The following is an 8229-nucleotide window of genomic DNA, read 5'->3' on the forward strand; positions in this document are numbered from 1 at the left end:
GGAACTGGGGGTTCCCTAACTCACTGCACACTTTTTTTAGTACAGAAAAATGAAAAACAAAACAAAACTTGTGCCAATCACCAACAATAAATGTTATTTTTTTCATGGAAGGAGGGAATAGTATTTCTGGCCTGTTGGTTCACAAAGGAGATAGAATTTTATCTCACTCTTGAAAGATAGCTGAAATGTTAATGACCATTAGGAGAAGGAATTGGTATAAGCAACAGTGTGGGTATATGATCATCTATGGATATGCAAGTTGAGTTTATGAGGCATTGAGTACAAAAATATGACTAGTGCAGGAGACTTAAGTAGGAACATTAGTAAGAAGTAAGTGGAGATCAGGGGCACCTGGGTGGCTCTGTTGGTTAAGTGTCCAACTCTTGATCTCAGATCAGGTCTTGATCTCAAGGTCTTGATCTCAGGATCATGAGTTCAAGCTCCACGTTAGACTCCACATTGGACATGAAGCCTACTTAAAAAAAAAAAAAAAAAGTAAGCGGAAATCAGATGGTAAAGAGTCTTGAATATCAGCCTAAGGAATTTAAGACTATTCATATGTGCATAGTTGATACTAACATATAAGTGGTACATAGCTTTTTAAGGCAATCCATTAATCTCAACAAGAACCACTAGGCTTAACACTGGGCCAATTACCAAAGGTGTTTGGCCTTGTGATCTTTCCACCTGAGGTCCTACCCCATTATCAAACAGCCCTTGCCCAACCTTTGATCTGAATCACCATATTTGTACACATGCACTGCAAGGTTAAGGTCACAGGTCTCAATGCTTGACCATTTTTTTGTTGACAAGTATTTGCAAGAAGTCTATCATGGTAATACTTCAAGTAACTGAAATCCATTTCACTAGTTATATCAATTGGCCATTATTTTTTTCATTGCAATCAAGCAATTGAACTTAAATATTAAGGAAATGCAGAACAATAATAGTATACTTTATGTAGTCATATGTTTTTTTAAAAAAAGAAAAAGCTCTGGACTCTATATACTGTGGGATTCATTACATTTGGCCCAGGTCCAGCATCTTGTTACCTATCTCCATCCTTGGTGATGAGAATCCCAGTCAAGAAAAAAAAAAAAAAAACAGTGGGATTCTGTAGAAATTCCTTGGTGACAGAATACTGAATTCTGTTCCCTAGAGCCTACTGACAACATTAGAATTTCTTTACCTTGACACTGTTAGCATTTGGGGCCTAATAATTCTTTGTTGGGGCTGGGTTGAGTGGCTGTTCTGTCCATTAGAGGATGTATAGCAGCATCCATGGTCTCTACCTACTTGATGCCACTAGTTGTGAAACCCAAAAATGTCTCCAGATAGTTCCAAATACCCTCTGGTTGGCAAATCGCCCTGGCTGAGAAGCACTTGACCACAACACAAAAAACTCAGAAGGATTTAACAATAGGTTTGAAAAAAAAAAAAAAGTAAGAAAATAAATGAACTAGCCTCTCTATTTCCCTAAGCTTCCCAGTGCATCAAGATTTTGCTATATAATCTCATTTGCCCAGGTAAACCTATCCAAACCAATAATGAGAAGGGAAAAAAAGAAAAAGGATGACAGAAAATAAATCCCAGCTATGAACCAGTTAACTAACATTCCACATGAAGTTATAGACAATTTCCCCCAAGAAATTAAATTCCTTTACAAAAGTACCCTGAGGACTTTAACACAAATCACTCTTCTTACTTGAGACTATTTATCATTTTTTAGAGCTTATAAATTATACACACCAGCAGCAATTTTATACACCAACAACCACAATAATCCAGACACAAAACAGAGCAGTTGAAGGGTACACTCTAACAAAGAGAGAAAGAGATGGAGGGAGGGGGCAAGAAAGGAACCAACTGTGCTCTCCTTTAGAGCTCTCCTCTCAGGGACATCGCTTTTCCTTTCTGTCCTCACTGTCTTAATAGATTTCATCTTCCTTTAAAAGACAAGTCACAATCTGTCCCTGAAGACAGCCGTTATCATTAAAACGCTCCGCTGGGGGCAGAGGGGCAACATTACTCAGTGTGAGACAGGACATGTGAGAGGATGTGTGACACTTTTCCTTCAGGGCCAGCATTTTGGAGAATGGAAGGACTAAGACAGGACTCCCAGAGGTCAACCCTTCCATCCTCTGCTTGAGGCTGCCACCTAAGCCATTTAAGAAGGAAAGGAGTCAACTCCCTCCATTTACATTTCCAGAGTAGAGTTGTTTTCTCATTTCACACAATTAAAAAGACTGAAGATAGATCCCAGAGCAATAACGTTCCTCTCCCAGTTATATCCTGTGCTCCCCTTAGTGCTCCTGACCTGAACATCACTTAAAACAATCAAGAATCAGATGCTAGATATTCATCTGTGCAGCACACAGAATATATCACTCCTGCCCTCCTGTGTTTGGGGTGAAAGAAAACAGATGAAGGACACTCACACAGTGGTCAACTTCCATGGCAACACTTCTCCTGTCCCCATTACTGTAGGTAGTAACCTACATATCACAATTAAGCTGCACACCATCTACAGAACTCAGTAGATAGAAAATAAAGTAATTACAGTATTTAGAGCAGAAGGCACCTTGAAACATCTCTATTTCCAAAACTCATTTTACAAAAAGGGAAAGCCAGAGCCAGAGAGGCGAAATAACACTGCTCAAGGTCATTTGGCTCATCAGTGACCAGTGAGAACCAGAGCCCCTGCCTCCCGACTCATTGGAATGCTCTATGACAGTCATTCTCCTTTTCAGGAGCAGTGACAGAAAACCCAGCTTACACTGGCACCAGAAACCCCAAAGCCAAAAAAAGAAAAGAAAATGGGAGTTCTCAAGTTCTCATAATGAAACAAATCAGAGATGGTGTTTGGTTTTATGAAGCTGCCCAGCAACCACTCTGCTTCCTAGTACCACCCTGATTCCCTTTGAGACGTCACTGTGTCTCCTATTCTCAACCATGTGGTTTGGGTGGATTTGGACTTACTGTCAGCTCTATGTATCCTCCTTTTAGATTCACATTTAGCTACAAACCCTGCACAGTAAATAAATTTATCAGATTGCTCTCCTCCCAGTGAAAAGAAATAGGATCATCAAGAAGAGAGGCACACTGAAGGTAAGATTGGAACTAGGAATCCCAAATATACACCTGTTTGTTTGTTTGTTTGTTTGTTTGTTTGTTTGTTTGAAGCTGACACTAAGAACTGGCTATCATTTTATCGCCCAAGAGGCTTGGGAGAGCTCATGACTAGAGAGGCCCAAGACTTCCCACCAGACATCACAGGGCACCGCTGCAGGACATAACTCCAGCTGACTAATTCAAAGTCCCCTGGACCCAACTGGGAAATAACGAGAGAGGTCTCAGAGAACTCTGCCAAACCACAACAGAACATTGTGCTTACATTCCAAACCACTTGGGGTAAACACCCTAATCTTAAATGAAATCCCACATGTGCTGAAAATCAATGACTCCGTTTATTACTAGTTATGAGTTTATGCTGCTCAAGTTATTATCAGAAGGAAGAACAGGTCTCCCTTCATATCTTTACTTAAAAAAATATTACCCAAGTAATAACAATATTTTATTTTTTTAACTTAAAGATCATACTTGAATAGCAGTTTTATACTTTTCAAAACCTAGCATAACGGAGAAAGACAAATACCATATGACTTCACTTATATGTGGAATCTAAAAAACAAAACAAATGAACAAACAAAACAAAACAAATAGACTTATAGATACGGAGAACAATCTGATGGTTGCAAGAAAAGGGAGGGGAATGAGGGAATGGGTGAAATAGGGGAAAGAGATTAAAAGGTACAAACTTCAAGTTTTAAAATAAAACATGGGGATGCAATGTACAGCATTGGGAATACAGTAAGTGCTATTTTAATAACTTTGTATAGTGGCACATGGCAGCAAATTTACCATGGTGATCCCTTCCCAATGTACATAAACACTGAATCACTATGTTGTACACCTGACACTAATATTGTAGGCCAACTACACTTCAATTAAAATTTTTTTTTAAAAAATCCTAATATATATTGTCTCATTTATCCTCACAAGGCATCGTTTGTCCCCATTTTATAGATAGAAAACTGAGCCACGGGTTCAAAACGATTACCCAGTATTACATATACAGTAAAAGAATGGTAGAACCAGGGCTCATGACATAGGATTAAGACATTTATTTAATATGATGCAAAGACTAGGGGCCCTTTATTTTTCTTGTAATGGCTCCAAATATATAATTCTCCTCCTCTGTCTTCAAAGCTTTGAAGGTTTATCTAATCTCCATAAAGACATAGATAAATCCTAAAGACAGACACAAAGAAGATGCTTTTGAAGTGATGTGACGTTGTTGTGAGATCTTCTGACAGGTTCATTCAAATTTCATGAAACTCTGGCTTGGTGCCCCTGATCCTGATAGAGGGCTTGCTACTGCAGTGGGTGTGTATGTGCATGTGTGAGCATGCAAACACATGCATGCACATGCACACATCAGTGTAAAATAATAGAAGGGCAACATGTGACAGACCAGGCTATGAAAATGAAAGGCTGAAAACTGCATTTAGTTTCTACATGGCACTATTGACTTCAGATTGGGATTCATTGTTTACACAGCCACTTAGGTCCCCTGACATTCAAAGTGATTCCTTAGCTATGATATTTACACTCAGATTCTTACTCCTCTTTCTACTAAAAATAAATAAATAAGCATTTTGGACAATGACAATGATCTTGTGTCTGTGCATCTGGAGGTGCTTTTTAAATCCTGTGTTCTGAGAAGCAGTGCTAAGTCAATCAGAGGCAGTTAACTCTGCCATCTAGCTATTCATTTACCTGAATCTGCTTTTTCCATTTGTTTTTACAATCATCAGTGATGAGGAAATTTGGCCACTCCACTGAAGTTTCAGAAGATTTAGTGAGAGGCTTTGAATTACTTCCCAATTCACGCTGGAAAGATCCAGAAAGGCAGCAGAGGCCTGCAGCAGCCAATTCCTAGAGCAGGAAATGGAAGAGCTGTTTCAGGCATTGTCACAGGAAGAGAGAGAAGGAGACTGGGTGTGGAGAGAACTCGACCAACCCACCAGTGCTTCAAACGGGGCAGCTCCACGCATCTGTTTTAATGTGTTGGGATTTTACTTAAGAATCAACATGTGAAATTCTGGTTCCAAAGACACACCAAAAAAACCTTTGAAATATCTGAGAGCCATTCAGACAAAATGATTGACTGGACCCGACCCGTATGACATAGTCCCTGCAAAACAAGGTTCCCAGCCTAAGTCATCCGTGTCCCAGCATCCATCTCGTCAGCAAGCCACATCCTCCTGACTTCCTACCGCCAATCTTATGTCATCCTTACAGCGACCAGGCAATGTACATAATATTAGCCTTATTATACAGATGCGAAAACTGAAGTCCGGAACTTCAGAGTATCTTAGCCACCTAGACTAAGGTTGGAATACCTATATCTCCTGATGACAAGCTCCCATGTTGCTGGCGCTATATGTGCTGTCTCAGTGCACGTGTCAAAAGACAGTGGGTTAAAAAAAAATGTGAGCCATGCTATCTCCTTTTCCTATTTTAATTTAAACTGTCTTCTGTAGACGCCACCTTGTCTCTTCTGAAATGTTCTTTGTCCTTTATCTGTGCGTCCGTTTCTTCTCTATTAAACCGATTGTGTCTGTGGTGCCCTTCCAAGATGACCTCTGCCTGGCACAGAAAGCCATCCAACAGACCATTTGTCACACCTCATCTCTTCTCTTTTATGAAAGGGACAAAAGGCTGTCTTTTAGCCCCCTTTGGAAGTGTTTTCATGCTAATCCAAGAATTACTGTTGTGTTTGTTTTCTAGCTGGTGCAGTGTGAAGCCATTCATGGGGCCGCATGGACCTTGTCTAGTCACATTCCAGGCCATTCTTGGAACATTTTGGGGAAACGCATCATCGCTCTGCTGGTGGGAGACAAGTCTGTGTCCCTGCCTGAGGCTGGCAGCCAATGCATCTACGCCCTTGATTGCACATGAAAACATCTCCTGCCATCTCTGCCAGGAAGCCCACTATACACACAGAGAGAGGGGAGAGCAGAATTAAATGTTCATCCAAAAACAAAACAGAAAAAAAAATAAATAAATAAAGGAAAAAAGACCAGGAAGAAAATAACAACCTCCTAATTGTGCATCTCTCTGGAAAACAAGAAAAGAAAGAAAGTAAACTGAGCACTTTAGTCAAGGAGAGGCAAGCTTTTCCCAAACTACCTGAGTTGCTATGGGATAATAGAAATAAATCCAGAATAGGAATCAGGAAATATGAGCACTAATTCTGATTCTGCCACTAACTAGCTGTGTGACTTTGAGCACATGCTTTTATTTTGTTCCTTATAAAATGGGGCTAATATTTCAAACCCCATAAGGGTTAAGTGAAATACTGTTCACTGATGCACTTGATAAACAAAAGAAACCAAACAAATAGCCATTGTTGTTGCTCTGCCTTCTGGGTGTCAGTCCCTCAATCTATAAAATGAAGATAGAATTATGTCCCCAAAGTCAGCTGTGTACCTGAAATACCTAGGGAGCTTTTAAAAATCCAAACTGGGGGCTTTGCTAAAAGGTTAGGGCCCACGAACATGTTTTTATAACCTGGTTTTACAACCAGGGTATTTAGATACAGCCTGCCCAGGACTGGTTTTTGGATCTCCTAAACCATCCACCAATCAGGCAGCTCGGTGTTTTGTGATTCTCAAAGAAGACAAAAGAGCTAATATGATGAGCTAAGTTTGCCTGTAATTTCACCATTAACGATTCAGTATTTTGGGGTGCCTTGGTAGCTCAGTTGGTTAAGCATCTGACTTCAGCTCAGGTCATGATCTCATGGTTCACGAGTTTGAGCCCCGCATCGGGCTCTGTGCTGACAGCTCAAAGCCTGGAGCCTGCTTCGGATTCTGTGTCTCCCTCTCTCTCTGCCCCTCCCCCTTTCATGCTCTGTCTCTGTCTCTCAAAAATAAACGTTAAAATTTTTTTTTAAAGATTCAGTATTTTGAGTTATAAGAACTTTATTTTCAAAAGGTCCCCTATTAAAAGGTAAATATCCTTCATTGGGCCATTATCCTAATCCACGGCAGCTTATTTGTCGACCCTGGTCAACTGTACTGATTAAGAGCATACAGAAACAGTGGAACACAAGCAATGCCTGTGTATGTGTGAGGGTAGAATTTTCTAGAATATCTTTATTTTCAAATATGGTAACCAAGCCCCAAACAGCTTATAAGTAGAGTGATCATATAATTTTCATCCAAAATGAGAGTAAAAGGGGGATCCTTAATAGTTACATTAGGCAGAAACCAGCACATACAAGAATATGTTCATCCTATTCAAAGGAATTGTCTACATCACAAATAAAGTTAATATTTTAGAGAGAGAGACTAGAAATATCAAAGAATGGGACTAGAACTTCAGCTTCCAGACTTTTTCATTGACCCATGTCACAGCCTGTGTGATTCAAATTCATTTCACTTTGAGTCCATGTTCACCCTTATTTCTCAGAAACAAGCTAAGAATATGTACCTTTCTCTTCTACTTTTTCCTATCTCCATTTTCTAGCTAGCCCATTTTGGAACTCAGACTCCATCACATCTGTAACATTCTATTGACTCAGAAAATTCACTAACAGTTGAAGGTGACTTTCCTTTGCATAAGCAAAGATATCTGCTATGCAGGATCAACAGAAGCCCATGTGAATATCAGAAACCATACCCAGATCCTTAGGAACATCCCCATCTGAAGACAAATGTTCTTGAGGCTGTTGCATGACTCTGACAGTCCTATCCAGAGACTCTGTGCTTTGCCCCTCTGATTCCCAGAAATGGTGCCTTAACTAAACCCAAGCAGCCAGTATGTCAATACCCCACCAGGCAGCAGAAAAATGTCTCTTCCCAACATTAGATTTTCTAATATCACTTGTGTAACAAAGGTTATTTCATTCTGGCTTTATTTATGAGAGATTCCTATGCCCCTATTCTCAGCAGCCATATTAACAGGTACCAAACACTGGGCTTGGGATTTAAAAAAAATAAATACCGTCGTTTTCAGTTCCCCTTCATGCTTGAAAGGAAATTTGTAAATTGTCAACTTGACTTAATTTTTCCTCTGGACTCACACCTATTTGCCGTAATAAGAATTCCCCCCCTGGGTTTCACTCATCTGCAGCATGTGGCAGGAAAAAAAAGGGGATTA

At 40.0% G+C, this 8229-nt stretch overlaps 1 long non-coding RNA gene across 1 annotated transcript in view; it reads left to right on the plus strand.

Annotated features, from left to right (window-relative positions):
* LOC132665002 (uncharacterized) overlaps window positions 1-6176 on the plus strand; it is a 53324-nt gene extending 47148 nt beyond the window's left edge. The window contains exon 3 of the long non-coding RNA XR_013551452.2: window positions 5854-6176. This is a non-coding gene — a long non-coding RNA (uncharacterized LOC132665002). The remainder of the gene's footprint in view (window positions 1-5853) is intronic.
* The last annotated feature ends 2053 nt before the right edge of the window (window positions 6177-8229 follow it).

The sequence above is a fragment of the Panthera onca genome, chromosome D3 (genome assembly GCF_046562875.1).
Source record: "Panthera onca isolate mPanOnc1 chromosome D3, mPanOnc1 haplotype 2, whole genome shotgun sequence".
NCBI classification, from domain to species: Eukaryota; Metazoa; Chordata; class Mammalia; order Carnivora; family Felidae; genus Panthera; species Panthera onca.